The sequence below is a fragment of the Erpetoichthys calabaricus genome, chromosome 3 (assembly GCF_900747795.2).
Source record: "Erpetoichthys calabaricus chromosome 3, fErpCal1.3, whole genome shotgun sequence".
Classification (NCBI taxonomy): Eukaryota; Metazoa; Chordata; class Cladistia; order Polypteriformes; family Polypteridae; genus Erpetoichthys; species Erpetoichthys calabaricus.
Window position 1 is genome coordinate 20336045 of NC_041396.2, and position 18182 is coordinate 20354226.

General features: G+C 41.7%; 1 protein-coding gene across 3 annotated transcripts in view; it reads right to left on the bottom strand.

The window, feature by feature from the left end:
- Positions 1-18182, bottom strand: part of LOC114647796 (ras association domain-containing protein 8-like) — a 44236-nt gene that overhangs the window by 16884 nt on the left and 9170 nt on the right. For 2 of the 3 annotated variants that reach the window (XR_007934377.1, XM_051924454.1), the window contains exon 1: positions 13084-13195. The exons of the other annotated variant lie outside the window; for it this stretch is intronic. The gene's annotated coding sequence lies outside the window, so the exon portion shown is untranslated. Of the gene's footprint in view, positions 1-13083; positions 13196-18182 lie in introns of those variants that run through there. 3 annotated transcript variants of the gene reach the window in all.

Below are 18182 nucleotides of genomic sequence, written 5' to 3' on the forward strand. Positions count from 1 at the left end.
GCGACTCCCAGCTTACTTTCCCTAAGTGGCACTTTGATCCATTATTTCTGACCGATTTGTGTTGGACAGTCTAATATGTCATCTCATGTATAATCTAAACATGCCAGGTTTATTTCTGGGATATGCCTAGGACTATTTTGTAGTCCAAAGACTCATCGATTTATTTCAAACCCATCTAATCCACTTGGGTTTCTATCCAGGTAGCTTTGGGCGTAAAGAAATTTGTTACCAGTCTGTGATGATGCGCCAGCCCAGTGGATCATTCTTACTGTAAATTCATCCATCCACTATTATTTTTTTTAACACATTTATTGAATTCAACATCATGGATTGTGTGAGTCTATCCTGACATTCTATAACGCTGCATTTAGAGCCATTTAATCTTTAGACTTGTGAAAAAGTGTGAATCGTTGCTCATCTGAGTAGCACTTGTACGAGAGCAGCAGGGTGGAGCAGGACAGTTGCAGCCTATCCCAGCAAGCACTGGGCACATGTGAAGAACAACACCTGTAATAGGGTGCCACTTGTGAATTCTAGCTGATCATCTTTCTGCACCATTTTGCTCCAGGTTCTGCCTTTTAGTGTCTCTGATCTGTCCGGCCGTCAGTTGTCCACAAATGCCAGTCTGAAACACGGGAAGTGTCTGAGACATTCCGTCCCGGGGCAGACTAATCAGTGCCTTATCTGTGTGAGGAAATCTGCACAGGCAATTAGTGGGGCTCTGTGACTCGACTTTTTATCTTGAGCCAGGCTGCATCTGTCCTGGGAATGATCCAGAAAGTGCTTGGACTCGCCAGAAGAGGTACTGGAGCACCGTGTCGGGGACGCACATAAAGGATATGAAGAAGGTATAGTGCGCATTTTAAAAAGAGATGTAAGGAAGCCCAGATGCCAAAATGAGAGGCCCCTCAAGGCTAAGCCTTATACCTCCAAACAAACAGAGCGTTTTTCTGTGTTGTTCTGTTGGGTTCCAAACCGTCACTCTGAGAAGTGCTTGACATTGCGTGAGAAACTGCTAAATTATTATGAATGGCAATTGTTAGGGGCAATTAAGAAAACCATGTGCTTTGTGATACGGTTTTTGCAAAAGGCACTATGTCAGACTAAATAGTGTATATACTAATACTGAAGAAAAGTGAAACTGCAGTACATCAGCAGTTTCTGAAATACTCCGAGCAGCCCACCTGGCATCAACAACCATGCCATGTTCAAAGTCACTTCAGTCCCCTTTCTTCTCCATTCTGATGCTCGGTTTGAACTTCAGCAGGTGGTCTTGACAGTCTACCATCTGAAATGCATTGAGTTGCTGCTGTGTGACTGGCTGATAAAATATTTGTGTTAAAAAGCAGTTGAACAGGTGAACCTAATAAAGTGGCCAGTGAGTGTATAATGAGTGCACTGAGGAAAATACGAAATTCAGTTTGTGTAGAACTTGCTTCTTGAAAGTAAGCAAATGCCAATAAGGGGACTTTAAGAAGAAGATGTGTAAGGAAAATGCAAAACAACAGCAAGAAGAGTGTATAATCATGAAAATTTACAAAAACATAACGTTGCAAGAGGAGAACGGCCATCCCAGCCGGGAAGGGACAGCAGAACGACAAACGAATTGGCAGGTGGGAAGGAGAAGTAACTTTATGCCTGGCCAGAATCATTTAATGGACAGACTAAGAGAAGCCGAAAATCCATGTGCAAAGTAGCAGTGGTCCTCGTATGGGGACCCAGTCTGGACATCCGCAAGGATGCTCGGGATATGGAGTCTGGAAATGCAGACCTGTTGGGGTCCCTACATACTGACAGAGGGTGCTGTCGAGGGAGGACCTCCCTACTTTTCTTATGGCCTAGAAGTGTCACCGGAAGCACTCTGGCATAAAAGAGAGCCTGCTGTCTCAAATCATTGAGTCAGAGTCGGGAGGCAGTGGGGCACACTCAGCGGAAGAGAAGAGAAAAGGAGGACAAAGAATTGTTTTGCTATTGTGGCTTACTTTTGGAAAGGTGATTGTAGAAAATGCTTTGGGGGAATGAATACCTTTTCTTTTATTCAAAAAAATGTCTGTTATTTTATTGGGTCTTGGGCTCTCTGGCACCCTCTTGTGGTCACAACTTGAAGCACTTTAAATTACATTCATGTATACTCTGCCTTATGGAGTTTTCAGTTATGGTTTATTTTAATTTTATTTTACAACTGCCTCTGAATAAATAAATATGAATTACCAGGGGTGGGGTTTGATTTGTCTTCAATTTTTGTATTTTTTTTTTGGTTATAAATTGATCTATTTTTATGGAATGATTACAATAAAATGAATAAATAAAATTTAAAAAATAAATAAATAAATGTGAATTACCTGGTGTGGGGTTTGATTTGTCTTCAGTTTTTTTATTTAATTTTTTACAATTCTTTAATTTTTTTTTTGTTATAAATTGATCTATTTGTATGGAATGATTACAATAAAATTAATAAATAAAATTAAAAAAATAAATAAATAAATCTGAATTACCAGTGGTGGGGTTTGATTTGTCTTCAATTTTTTAAATTTTTTACAATTTTTTAATTTTTTTTTTTTTGTTATAAATTGATCTATTTGTATGGAATGATTACAATAAAATTAATAAATAAAATTAAAAAAAAAAAAAAAATCTGAATTACCAGTGGTGGGGTTTGATTTGTCTTCAATTTTTTTATTTAATTTTTTACAATTTTTTAATTTTTTTTGTCATAAATTGATCTATTTTTATGGAATGATTACAATAAAATTAATAAATAAAATTTAAAAAAAAAAAAAATAAATCTGAATTACCTGGTGTGGGGTTTGATTTGTCTTCAGTTTTTTTATTTAATTTTTTACAATTCTTTAATTTTTTTTTTGTTATAAATTGATCTATTTGTATGAAATGATTACAATAAAATTAATAAATAAAATTAAAAAAAAAAAAATCTGAATTACGAGGGGGAGTCAAGCTGAACTTAGAAAATTGGATTTACCGCATATACTTGCACATAAGTCAGGCCTTGAAAACCAAAAAAAATCGATCATAAAATCAGACCCCGACTTATACGCCCGTTCAAAAATGCAACACTTAAAATTTTTATTTTTTTAATCTTCTTTCTTCCTCCAATCTCACACCAGTTTCTCGGACACATCAAATTTTCTTGCAGCAGCGCAGTTACCAATTTCTTCTGCAACTTCAGTGACGTTTAATTTAAAACCAGCTTCATATCTTCTTCTGATCGAACGCTCCATTGTAGATAAGGGCTGCTCTAACAATAAAGGTGTATGAGGGTGTGAGATACAACAAACACAAATCAGTGCAAATGTCGCTTTGGAATAGTTTGGGTATTACCGTGTGGTCACGTAGGCACAATAGAGAGAAACAAAAAGGCCGTGTGCTCCGTGGAGACTCTCTCAGGTGGGCGTTAGCATATCGTAATCTCTTGGATCAATAGCGTGAGTTTTCCGCATTCGACTTATACAATACAATACAATACAATACAATACAATACAATTTATTTTTGTAGAGCCCAAAATCACACAAGAAGTGTCGCAATGGGCTTTAACAGGCCCTACCTCTTGACAGCCCCCCAAAATTGACTCTCTAAGAAGACAGGGAAAAACTCCCAAAACAAAAAACCTTGTAGGGAATAAATGGGAGAAACCTGAATAAGCTTGTTTTGCCTGAACGTTTACAAAATGTTGGTGTCACCAACTCTCATTTTGCATTAAAACATCACAAAACAATATTGAGTTCACCTGAAAGTGCATTTTGTACGTCTGTATGCCTTTTCTAGTGTATCTCCTAGTACTGAATTAAAACATGAATGCTGTCAAAACAAAACAATGCAATTCCAAATCCACAGATCTGACTTCTTCATTTGTCATTTTGTCACATGTCACTGTGTCACTTTATTCACAGGTGTTTTTTAGTCAGTCAGATGACTCAACAAGAGAGGCCCGGTGTCTGGTGGAGTGGAGCCACTCAGGTTCACTCTTCTGGAGTCATTTAAATGTTCGTCTGTCCGTCTTGTGCTGAACTTTGATTTCATGACATTCACGTCAGACTCACAGAGGTATGGAGACCCAAACAAAGCCGACATTTTCAGAGCTGCTCGGTGAAGATTCTTATAGTTATCTGACTCTACTAAGCTCCAGAAATGTGGAGAATGCTGTTGAGACTTTAACTGCACATTATTTTGAACGTTTACTAATATATAATATATAAAATCCAATGTCTGTCTGTCTGAGAGAACTACTTAATGGATTTAGATCGGGTTTTTTCTATAATTTGCTTGAACATTCCGGTTTATTTTGCGACTTCTCTCATTTCGCTATGTATCATCGTTCACTTGCGGTACCGATTTATTTGCGCAAATCCGAGAAACACGCAGCGGGCCGAATGGAGGGGCCTTCCTCACACACTTGCCAGCTCCGGGGTGTGTACCTTAACTCCGCTTAGCTAGCAAACGAGAGAATAATTGAATTCAACTTTATTTGATATTTAAAATGTTACTTAAGTCTTGTTGAGTTTGAGTCCGGATATTCTCTTAAGTGTATGCCACATTGAAAACAGAGATTGTAACTCAGATTGTGGATCGTGATCTGATTTTTTGGAAAGATCGCCCACCCCTAATTTGACTAATCAAGTTTTCAAATTGATGTAGGATTCATTAACCCTTTGGCGAGCTACTTGGAAAGGGGTTGTGAGCTACCGGTAGCTCGCGAGCGACGTGTTGGAGACCCCTGGGCTACAGTCTCTTCATGTCTTACTGAAACCTCAACCTGGATGTAGGACCACCACCTACAGCTCAGCCTGGCAAAAACCGAGCTTCTTGTGATCCCAACCAGCCAGTCTGTTCAACTCCCCACCTCCGTACAGCTTGGCTCACCGTCGCTAACGCCTGCCAAGTCAGTACACAACCTTGAGGTGGTGACTGATGAGCAACTGCCCACATTTTTACTGTTTCTCATTCATGCAGGTTCACGTTGCACAACATCTGTAAGATCAGACCTTCTCTGACAAGAATATGCAGCATAACATCTAGTCCAGGCTTTGGTCTTGTCACGTCTGGACTACTGCAACTCACTTCTGACTGGAGTACCCGCATGTGCTTTCACAAATGATCTAGAATGCAGAGGCCCGTCTTGTATTTGACCAGCCGAGATGGGCACACGTCACTCCTCTCTTCAGGTCGCTACATTGGCTCCATGTAGCAACACACATTAAGTGCAAATCTCTGATGTCTGCCTACAGAGAAGTCAGTGGGTCAGCACCTGAGTATATGGAGACCCTGGTGAAGTGCTGTACTCAAGTCTGCCAGGGGACAGCGTCTGGTGATGCCACGTAGCTCAAGCCTATGTGGTTCCGAGTTGGTGGAACGAGCTGCCCACCTCTGTGCCTACTGCTGACTCCCTCAATATATTTAAGACCCATCTCTTCTGTGAATACCTGTCTAATTGGAAATAAGAAAAAAAAAAACCTTTGCACAGTGATACTTTATATTCTTGGTTATTTGTTTAAATGTAATTGCTTTATTAAATTGTAACCTATGTTTGTAAATTAATTAGTTTTATATCTTCTCACTAGTGCCAATCTACTTTTGTTACTTTTGTCCTACTACCTGCCTTCATGCCATAATCCCGACTGTTACAACATTAATAAACTCATCCCTTGACGCTGGCTCTGTGCCGCTCACTTTTAAAATCGCTTCTGTAACCCCAATGTTAAAAAAGTCTGGCCTTGATGCTGACAATCTTAACAATTTCCGGCCTATTTCCCACTTACCTTTCCTGTCAAAAGTTCTTGAGCGTGTTGTAGCTTCCCAACTCACCAATTACCTAACATCTAATAATTTGATGGAACCCTTTCAGTCTGGATTCAGGGTGCGGCACAGCTGTGAAACTGCTCTGCTACGGGTAACCAATGATTTGCTTATGGCAGCAGACTCTGGACAAACCAGCATATTAATTCTGTTAGACCTCAGTGCAGCATTTGACACTCAGGTCAGACATGACATCCTACTGTCCAGAATGGAGAACATGCTGGGTATCTCTGGCACTGCCCTCCAGTGGTTCAAGTCCTATCTGACTGATAGGCAAGAGTTTGTTAGTCTTGGCAACAGCAGATCCAGCTCAGCGCCAGTCACACAAGGAGTCCCTCAAGGCTCTGTCCTCGGTCCTCTGCTTTTCTGTATTTATATGCTTCCCCTTGGCCATATTATCTGTAGCTATGGACTGGGTTATCATTTTTATGCAGATGATACTCAACTCTATTTCAATGTTAAAAGTGGAACTTCATCAGAGCTTTCTCAGCTCACAACCTGCCTTAGTGAAATTAAAACCTGGATGGAGCAGAACTCTTTAAAATTAAATTGCAATAAAACTGAACTCCTTGAAATTGGGACTAAAATGCAACTTAATAAAATGAGCTCCTTCCAAGTCCATCTTGGCGGTGATCTCATCAGACCTGCTCCTACTGTAAAGAATCTTGGTGTCATTTTTGATTCCTCCCTCTCTTACTCCGCCCACATAAATCACATTAAGAAACTTTCTTACTTTCACCTCCATAACATATCCCGTGTTCGCTCCTTCCTCTCCTTCTCTAATGCTGAGAGACTTGTCCATGCTTTTATCACATCCCGCATCGATTATTGTAATTCCCTACTGGCAGGTGCCCCTTCTAATCTTATATCACAGCTCCAGCTTATTCAAAACTCAGCTGCAAGAGTCCTTACTCGGACCAGCAGCAGCGAGCACATCACACCCATCCTGCTCCATCTTCACTGGCACCCTGTGTCTTACAGAATCGAATCTAAAATACTACTAATAACCTACAAAGCCTTAAATAACCTCGCTCCAAACTACATCAGTGACCTGTCTGCCCACTAAGATCCTCTGATTCTGGCAATCTTGTTGTGCCCCTCACTAATCTACACTCCATGGGTGACAGGGCCTTCAGCTGTATAGCGCCCAGACTCTGGAATGACCTACCGAAATTAATCAGGTCAGCTGACTCCATGAATTCTTTTAAAAAACAACTCAAAACTCATCTGTTCAGGACGGCTTTTAGCTCTACTTGACTTTATTACCCTTCTCTCAGTTTACTTCTCTGTCAAGATGGTCATGTAACCTGTGTGTGTGCGCGAGACCAGCAATTATGTTGTCTGTTTCTTTTTTTTTCAGAATTCACTGTCTTAATCTTCTTTATTTATTTATCTGGTTTGTACAATGCTATATACTGTATATGCTGCCATTCTTTATTATATTCTGTAAGTGCCTTGAGCATGGGAAAGGCTCTATATAAATAAAATGTATTATTATTATTATTATTATTATTACTACACCTGCTGCAAAAACGGGCCCAAGCCTAATGTTACTCAATTGTTTACCTTACTTGTAAGTCACTTTGGATAAAAGTGTCTGCTCAGCAAAGAAATGTAAATGTAGTTCAAATGCACACGTTAAATCACACAATAACAATCCGATCACAGATTACCAGGAAGTACACGCCACTGACCTTTTACCTGATGTGAAAGTGACATTGTAAGCGACGCGGTTCCAATAGCAATGCAGAAGTGAGCACCACAAAATGGTGGCATCCATAATAAACAATATGACACCGTACAAGACATCCATCCATCCATCCATTTTCCAACCCGCTGAATTCGAACACAGGGTCACGGGGGTCTGCTGGAGCCAATCCCAGCCAACACAGGGCACAGGGCAGGAACCAATCCCAGGCTGGGTGCCAACCCACCACAGGACACACACACACACACTAAGCACACACTAGGGCCAATTTAGAATCGCCAGTGCACCTAACCTGCATGTCTTTGTACTGTGGGAGGAAACCGGAGCAACCGGAGGAAACCCACACAGACACGGGGAGAACATGCAAACTCCACGCAGGGAGGACCCGGGAAGCGAACCCGGGTCTCATAACTGCGAGGCAGCAGCGCTACCACTGTGCCACCGTGCCACCCCGTACAAGACATGAGAATATTTAAGCTATAATTAAACCAAAGCAAAAAAAAAAAAAACTAATGTCACAAATGAATCCAGCAGTATTTAATACCACAATAACTATATAAAGCTTTCCAAAACACTATTTAGAAAAAAAAAATCTCTCTATTATAAAAGAAAATCTTGAGACAAGATGAGTCTATTGCCAAGAGATTTTTTCAAGTCCTGCCCTCCTCTCCACTATTTCCAGTTCACGGCCCACACCCGCGGTCCTCTCACCTCTCATTCATGTGAATGCTTTTGTCAGACACAGTTCCTGTGCTCTCAGCTCTTATACATTTTTACGTTTTCCTCACTTTAAGTTCCCAATAAAAGAAGACGTATTATGTCCAAATTATTATTGAAGAATTTGATCCCAAAGGGTTATCAACAGAAAAAATGAGTACACGGGCAATCCTAGCACAGAGATACAATGAAGTCAAGCGAATTAATGCGAAAATTGTCGATCGGTTAGACGGCAAATCGGTTAAATGCGTATCAATAGACTATGATGGGACAGTTGGTGGTGATGGTGAAGAAGATGAAAACATCAACTTACAATATCACGAAGAATATGTACAACCGTTAACACCGTACGGTCTTCCACCGGCTAAATTACTGTAGAAAGAAGGATGTATCGTAATGTTATTGTGTAATTTATGTCCGAGTGATGGGCTAGGCAATAGGATAAGATTAGTTGTATCCAAAATTAACTAATCCATCCATCCATCCATTTTCCAACCCACTGAATCCGAACACAGGGTCACGGGGGTCTGCTGGAGCCAATCCCAGCCAACACAGGGCACAAGGCAGGAACCAATCCCGGGCAGGGTGCCAACCCACCGCAGGACACACACAAACACACCCACACACCAAGCACACACTAGGGCCAATTTAGAATCGCCAATCCACCTAACCTGCATGTCTTTGGACTGTGGGAGGAAACCGGAGCGCCCGGAGGAAACCCACGCAGACACAGGGAGAACATGCAAACTCCACACAGGGAGGACCTGGGAAGCGAACCCGGGTCCCCAGGTCTCCCAACTGCGAGGCAGCTGCGCTACCCACTGCGCCACCGTGCCGCCATTAACTAATCTGACATGTAAAATTTTAACGTAACGGTAACATAGTACATATTCAGGGGATAACATTAGACGCCAAAGGAGATCTTGATATGCCATTCGTATTAAAATGTTTACAGTTTCCCGTTAGAATAGCTTTTGCTATGACAATTAACAAATAATAGGGACAAACGTTCGAAAAAGCCTATTTATTAGAGAGAAAGAAACGAAATTCACTCACGGGGAGTTATATGTTGCATTGTCACGATGAAACTCCAAACACGGAATCAAAGTTCAAAGCAATATTGACGAAAAGTAAATTCCAAATATTTGTTTTTACTGAAGTTTTACAGTAAAGTAAAAGTGTAAGTTTAAAAAGTATTTGCGTGTTAATTTCAAAGCCAAACAGAAGGAAAACGTATAATGCAACGAATACCTCTAACGCAACATGAAACATAATTTTTTTTCAATTTATTATGTTTTACTATTTTTTACTATGGGTAATTACTCGCTGTAATGTAAAATAGTTAGTTCTATTATGCATATGTAACAATTCCCATGAAAATAACTATCTGTTTAAATTGTACATCTGCTTCAACATACGTGAGCAACAGAGCTGCAAAGTGGCTAGTGCATAACATCCACCCGGGGACTGGCAAGCAAAGCGAGCAGGGGACAAAGCCCCCTAGTATCTATATATATAAAATCCCTATGTGCGTCCAGGTGTCCGTGTGTGGGTGTCTTCTGGTGAAGTGCGCATGCGCGGGGCACGGTGCGATGCGTGATATTACTGTCAGAGAAAGTTAGAGGCGTTTTACGGAAATACAAACCAGTATTACTGCGAGAGGAAATTAAAGGTATATTACGGACGTACAAGACAGTATCCTTCAATAAGGGTGCGCACAAAAAGTTGAGCCTCAATTGGTCGCAGCGAATAAAGGCGCGCGTAAATAAAGATCTGCACCTTTGTTGCTCTTCACATATTCCAGAGCCATTTGAACTAAATTATCTATGAACGCCTTTATTCGCTGCGCTCAATTGAGGTCGCCCTTTTGAAGCTCGCTTTTTTGTGCGCGCCCTTATTGAATAGAGCCGTACAAGACAGTATTACTGTCACAGAAAATTAAAGACACACAATACACGGCGGCAGCCCATGAAGAACGGTCAGCTCAGCAAGTAAACATCAACAAAAGAAAGGCTGAAAGAAAGAAAAATACGACCAACAAAAAGAATGAGGTCAAAGTCCCTTGCCATTTAATATAGACTGTTCCTACTAATGTTTATGCACTACTGTTCTAGCGCCCGTTATTGTAACAGGCTAAATGACTAGTATCTTAATATTTAACTATTACCCATTGATAGATCCATTTTTTAAACCCACTAAATGACAGCAGAGTCAAAGGGCAACTAAAGCCAATCCCAGCATGCATCGGGCACAAGTCCATCACAGAGTGAACACATACACACACAGATCAGGGGCCTCTTTAGCATCGCCCGTCCACCTCAACTGTACGTCTTTGGACTGTCAGAGGATACCGGAGCACCAGGAGGAAATCCATGTGCACATGTAGAACATGGCAACTCCATACAGGGAGTACCCAGGACTAACTATTACCCCTTCTGTTCTTAACTTAAGCATTTTATTCAATGGGTAGTTTCTTGTACTGTGGATATTTTGATATGACTTCACCGTGTAAGCTTCTAATATAATATAATGTATCATGTCCTGCTAAGGGGGTTTGGGGAGATCTGCAGTCTATCTTGGAAGCACTGGGCAAAACAATCCCGGATGGCAATCTATTCCATTACTGGGCTGACTGATGGACACACTCACACAATGCCAGTTAATGAATCGAACACTTCTTTGGGATTGTGGTATCTGGAGGAAAATACAGGGGGGTATATAAAGTTGATAAATACATGCAGATAAATACATAACAGTTGGTCAAAATTGATTTAATATACAGCAGCTCCTTTCTGTTTAGAACACCACTGTAGAGCACTTTACAACCGCTTGTGCCCTATCTTGCTTGGTTAGACTCACCAAAGTAATTTGTTTTAAGGACGTTTTATACAACATCCATCCATCCATCCATTTTCCAACCCGCTGAATCCAAACACAGGGTCACGGGGGTCTGCTGGAGCCAATCCCAGCCAACACAGGGCACAAGGCAGGAACCAATCCCGGGCAGGGTGCCAACCCACCGCAGGACACACACAAACACACACTAGGGCCAATTTAGAATCGCCAATCCACCTAACCTGCACGTCTTTGGACTGTGGGAGGAAACCCACGCAGACACGGGCAGAACATGCAAACTCCACGCAGGGAGGACCCGGGAAGCGAACCCAGGTCCACAGGTCTCCCAACTGCGAGGCAGCAGCGCTACCCACTGCGCCACCGTGCCGCCCTATACAACATTCGTTATGTAAGTAAGGGCTGCGTGGTGGTGCAGTGGTCTCGCTGCTGCCTCCCAGTGTTGAGATGAGGGTTCATGCTCTGCGTGGATTCTGCATGTTCTCCCTGTGTCTGTGTGGGTTTCCTCGCTCTGCTCCACACTGTACATGCGGGCGTGCGGGTTAGGTGAACTAGTGCCAATTCACTCGTGTGTGTGTGTTTTCTCCCTGTAATATAGGATGGCAATGTCCAGGGTTTGTCCCTGCCTTGTGCAACCCCCACACCCCCACCAAATGGGACTGTGGTGAGGATTAAGCAGGTTAGAAAATGACTTGATATGTAAAGAATGGGGACATTTCACTGTGAATTGAATCAGTCCAGTCTGCTATAACTAATCAGCAATCCCACTGAGACACAAAGCTTTCTCACCAAACAGAAATCCGATTGTATGCATATGAGATTCCGGTGGAACAGAAAGCAACAGCAGCCAATCAGGTACGCCGCCCTGAGCTGTGTGTTACACGAGGCTTGGTGTTCGCGCATGAATCATATACTGTACCGCATCAGTCCATCACTTCGTCTAATGCACTCTCAGGACCCAGAAGAAGCTGACATAAGGCAGACACGAGCCCCTTCGACACAAAGGACGATCACGAACATACGGGACATAACTTTGTATTTGGCTCAGGGTTTAATACATGGTCGAAGAATTTCTTATTTAATATATGCAAAAAGCAACAAACACTGGGAGGACTCTATAACCCTCCAATTCCCTGAGAGCCTTAACTGGATTAAGTTCAGAAATTGATAGCTGGTTTGATGGATGGAATGTCAAAATGATTGAATCGAAGATAAATCAGCTATCTGGTGAAATTAAACACCCGCTTGAAATGCACGATCTCCCTACATTAAGTGCACAATCATTTCCATTAGTACCATGATACCAAGACGCGGTGCAAAATAAAGATTGAGATCTGTCGAAAAATCTCCACCCGACACAAGATTCTAATGATTTATCACGGGTTCACATTATAAAGTAAAATGCTGTTGTTTGTTTTTTTTCTTATCGCGGATTAGGGTTGTCCAGCTGCGCTCCACACATCACTGCAGTGCACGACTCCGATCTCATTGAATGAATAAGCGGCCGCACACTTCCAACGAGCTGCTGACCTCACCGCAGCTGCCTGCTTGCCGACTGTTAACAATCAACGACATCACTGACATCTCCGATCTCGCTTCGATTCTTCATAAGAACATAAGAAATTTGACAAAAACGAGACGATACCCGTCAGTTCGCGAAACTCATTTGTTTAGATATAGAAATATAAAATGTGTTAATATCTCTTCCGGATACTTAATAATAACAGCGTAAGAAAATTGACAAACGACGGGAGGCAATTTAGTCCATCAAGCTCAATTCTTTAGCCAATAGCAAAGATGTCCTAATGTTCCAGGTACTTTTAATAGGTATAATATGACAAACTGAGAAGAATCTATTCAACCCATCAACTCATTTCTGCGTAGCACAATCCCCGTTATCAAGAATAAGTTTTCAAACTTAATTGTATGGACTTGTCAAAATTAAAAATAAAATCATAACATTAAAATAATAATCAATACTAATAATTCTTACCGAAATATAGCCAGACACTGGTCAGTGTGGAGGAGAGGGCTCGTATCGAACTCGGGACGGAGACTGCGAGCCCCACACTCGGGACGGTCGGTTGTGTCTGAGTGGTTTTTGGGAGGGGCAGACAAGTCTTTGCAATCAGTCGTCACTGCTGGAGACACAAAACGCTTTTACAGATTTTAAGGTTTCAGTATTTGACCACCCGTCATACAGACCCGTTTTATTGCGATTGATTATTCACTTGGAACTCCTCAAAAATGGCATTTGTTTCACGATAAAAACATCGACCCCACAAAGAGGTGGGGAAAGATGAAGTGGAGCAAGACCGGTATTATTTGTTAGTCATGAAACATGGTTTTATGAATATCAGAGTCATAAAGATATATTTGAAATATTCCAAAATGCTTTAATCATTCAATAGGTGAACGTTAATTTTAACGTCTTTATGTTCTGCATAATTAATACCGTACTTCTGTAATATGGTGAAAAATGAAAGGCACTATAAATAAAGAATTTGTTAAGTGCTGTAAGACCTGAACTGCATACTTTTCATAAATTATTGCTCTAGGATAAAAAAAACAGCGTTTATTTCGTTTAATTTGCCATAGTATACAAGACAGTCTTATCACCAAATAACTGAAATCTTTATGATTAGTAAAGTATGATTTTTTTTCTTTCTTAACGTTACAGGATATATGTGTATGTAATTCAATGTTAGTGCTTTGAGCACGGAAATGGTGCTTTATGCATAAAAGATATAAATATACATCAAAATATATATTATATAAAATATAATGTGTGCTGGGCGGCACGGTGGCGCAGTGGGTAGCGCTGCTGCCTCGCAGTTCGCTTCCCGGGTCCTCCCTGCGTGGAGTTTGCATGTTCTCCCCGTGGGTGCGTGGGTTTCCTCCGGGCGCTCCGGTTTCCTCCCACAGTCCAAAGACATGCAGGTTAGGTGGATTGGCGATTCTAAATTGGCCCTAGTGTGTGCTTGGTGTGTGAGTGTGTTGTGTGTGTCCTGCGGTGGGTTGGCACCCTGCCCGGGATTGGTTCCTGCCTTGTGCCGTGTGTTGGCTGGGATTGGCTCCAGCAGACCCCCGTGACCCTGTGTTCGGATTCAGCGGGTTGGAAAATGGATGGATGGATAATGTGTGCTGGAGCTGGTGCTTCTCTACTATCTATACGCAGATCATTCCATCCTAAGAGTTTGCTTTTCCTTTATTGACACTGAAGCCTGTATACTCGAAAAATAATAATTATTTATTGGCGCTGCTGGTTTAGCAGCATTTCATTCTAGGAGGGGTTCTGTGCATATGGAATTGTCTCTTTGGGCTGTGAAGAGGACCCTAATAATCCATCCATACATCCATCACTCTTAAAACTAAAGGCACCAGAGTGGTTCTTCAGAGAGCTGCCATAGGGGAACCATTTTTAGTTTATCAAAAGACTCGTCCACATGAAGGTTCCAAAAAGAGCCTTTATTTATTAAATCCAAAGCAAGCTCCATATAGTTAATAATCATGAACAGATGGTAACAGATTTGTGAAATACCAGTGGCCTGTGATTTTAAAAGGACTCTCGTATACAGTAACACAAGCAGGTTTTCTTAATCCGTTAGTGTCCTGCTGGGTAGCTTACCAAACTTGAAAGATTTCACTTTTTTTTTCATATTATACAAAGAATTAAATGGTGCTTGGTCAGGCCATCGTTCTACAAGGAACCACACAACCCAGTAATGAACTCATAAAATGCCATTAAAGAACCGTTATTTTAAGGAGTGCATGCTATCGCCATTTTCTAATCTGCTCCATACAGACCAGAGTCCCAGGGGGTTCATGGGCAGCTGGTGCCTATCCCAGATAGCATAGGGTGCAAGGCAGGAACAAACCCTGGATGGAGGGCAAACACACACTGGAGACCATTTAGTGTTGCTAATTCATCCAACCTGCATGTCTTTGGACAGTGGGGGGAAATCAGAGCAACTGGAGGAAAACCATGCAGACATGGGGAGAACCTGGGGCATGGACCCTGATCTCCTTAGAACATTAGAATAATCTAGATAAGAACAGGCCATTCAGCCAGCCCAACAAAGCTTGCCAGTCCCATCCACCTAATTTTTCTAAAAAAAAAACATCAAATCAAGTTTTGAAGGTCCCTAAAGTCTTACGGTCTGCCACACTACTTGGTAGCTTATCCCAAGTGTCTATGGTTCTCTGTGTAAAGAAAAACTCCCTAATGTTTGTGTGAAATTTACCCTTCACAAGTTTCCAACTGTGTCCCCATGTTCTTGATGAACTCATTTTAAAGTCACCGTCTCGATCCACTGCACTAATTCACGTCATAATTTTAAACACTTCAGTCAGGTCTCCTCTTCATCTTCTTTTCCTTAAACTGTAAAGGCTCAGCTCTCTTAATCTTTCCTCATAACTCATCTTCTGTAGCCCCTCTAATCAGCCTAGTTGCTCTTCTCTGGACCTTTTCTAGCTCTGCTATGTCCTTCGTTGTAGCCTGCACCCAGTATTCCAGATGAGTCCTCACCAGTGTGTTATAAAGGTTGAGCAGAACCTCCTGTGACTTGTACTCCACACATCAAGGCGCTATATAACCTGACATTCTGTTAGCCTTCTTAATGGCTTCTGAACACTGAAATTGCTGTCTAAATCATTTATATTTATTAAAAATAGCACTGACTCCGTGGAAGACCACTCTTAACATCAGCCAATTCTGATTTGGTTCCTCTCCCATCACCCCCTGCCTTCCTGTGTCTGAGCCAATTCTGCACCCATCTACAAACATCACCCTGAACTCCAACTTCTTTTAGTTTGATGTCCAACCTCTCATGTGGCACCTCATCAAATGCTTTCCTTACTGTGACGCAGGTGTTTTACCACTGCGCCACAGTGCCACCCTACCTCCATCCATCTATTTTCAAATCCACTTATTCTCAGCATGGTCGCAGGGAAGCTGGAGCCTATATAGCAAGCGCCAAGGGCAAAGCAGGAACAATCACAGTCCAGCACAACCCAGCACACTCACACATATAACACACACTGGGACCAGTTCACCTAACCTGTAGATATGTAGGCAAAACAGACAAGTGTAATGTATAATTGGCTATACAATTAGGATATAATGTGGCAAGAGGCATTTTAAAGTCGTGAAGCCATTGGAATTGCACCAATATGGTATCATCTATTCATTTAATTTTATTTATTTATTTTAATAGAGCCTGTTACAGATCTAAATAACAGTTTTTTTCTGGAACATTCATGTGGATTGTTCTCCAATAGCATCCCACGAAGAACCACTTTGGAAACCTTTATTTTTAAATATTTACTACGGTGTGAGGTTTGTGAACCATAAGAAAGTCTTTTAACCTGCCAGTGCTCACCCTTGTAGAAATCCAGAGACAGATGTAACGTATTAAACTCAATATGAAAGACGCTATACAAACAACCGCTGCATGATCAGTTCCACTCGTCTTCTCCCTTTTTCATTTGTTTTACAAACGAAATCCAGGAAAAGTCGATCGACTTAGTGATTTAAATGTCTACACATTAAACAAAGTTACTACTGCATATAAAGCGCCATATAAAGGCACTCTATAAAATAAAAGTCAGTCAGTCAGTCATCATCCAATCCGCTATAGCCTAACACAGGGTCACGGGGGTCTGCTGGAGCCAATCCCAACCAACACAGGGCGCAAGGCAGGAACAAATCCCCGGGCACTGCGCCAGAACCACCGCAGTAAAATAAAAGTTTTATCACAAATTAGGGGCGTCCATTTTAATCTTCTCCAAATCCACTTACCTAGCATTTTAAGAACCAAAAAACGGCATCTCAGATATAAAGAAGCACTCAATCTTTAGTGATTATTAACCATTTTTCTGCATTTTGTATCTAGGTAATTTGTACTTAAGCGATGATAACGTAATTTCGTTAACACCCTGAAGCTCACGCCGTTTATTCTCATGATAAAAGTGTAACTCGAAGGAGGAGGCTTTGGATAAAATACGTGTATGTAAATTTAATTGACTGATTGCAAATTACGGAAGACGCTGCTCGCCGCAATCACGGCCGGTTATCTCGCTGTTTATAGCGCCTGTCGCAGGTATCCCTCGCTGTCACCGCCTTTACTGGTGTGAGCGCTTTTCCCACGGGTGGAGAAGGGCGTTTCTCTCTAATTACTCCCCCGGCTCTTTGATCCGGAGTTCATTGTGATCTCCGTCTCTAGGTTTAAAGATAAAAGCCATTACAATACAATTGCAAAGAAGATCGAAACTCTCGCGGCGCAGACTTCGATCGAGCAGGGTGTGTTTGCATTTCAGCAGAAACTGTGGGGACGAGCGGAGCTGCCCGGTAGACAATGACACTCATCTGTCTGCTAATAGAGTGCAAACTGCTCCATTAGTGAGAAGAGCAAATAGAATTTTATTGAAGGAGAAAGTGGAGCGAAGTGTGGGCTGCAACAGGATGGGACTGCGTGATACTGAGCGACAGTCACCTCAGACTCCACTGTCAGGCAGTTCACACGTCCCTTCGCCAAATCCGCCGAATCCAACCGTACACGCGCAACGATAAAGTGCCAGGGTGCTCCTTCAGGGTTATACCATAAGGGAACAATTTTTCCTTTTTTTTCTTTGCAAAAGAACAATCTGCATTAACATTCCAGAAACAAATATTTATATCCGTAACAGGTTCCATAAATAACCATGTGATTTTAAAGGACTCTTGCAGTAACACGGGATAAGTTCAGGTTTTCTTGATCTGTTGTATCGGTAGGTCACCCACTAGACATTAAACATTTCTGTTTTGTTCAGATATTAGGAATCTCTTCAGTAGCCTTACCCCCCCTCCCCCCCCCCCCAAATTGAATCACATATGCAAAGAACCTTTCACGGAATGAAACAGGTCTACAAGGACCCACACAACCCAGTAAAGTGCTATTTTTAGGACCATTCATTTTAAGAGTGCAGGCGTTGTTCAGTTTCTTGATATAAGCAACATTTCCATTCATTTGCAGTAACGGGTGAAATTGTTATCTTCCAAGTGTTGTTATGATTGAGTCGATTTTCCAGCTGTTATTATAGAACAATCACACC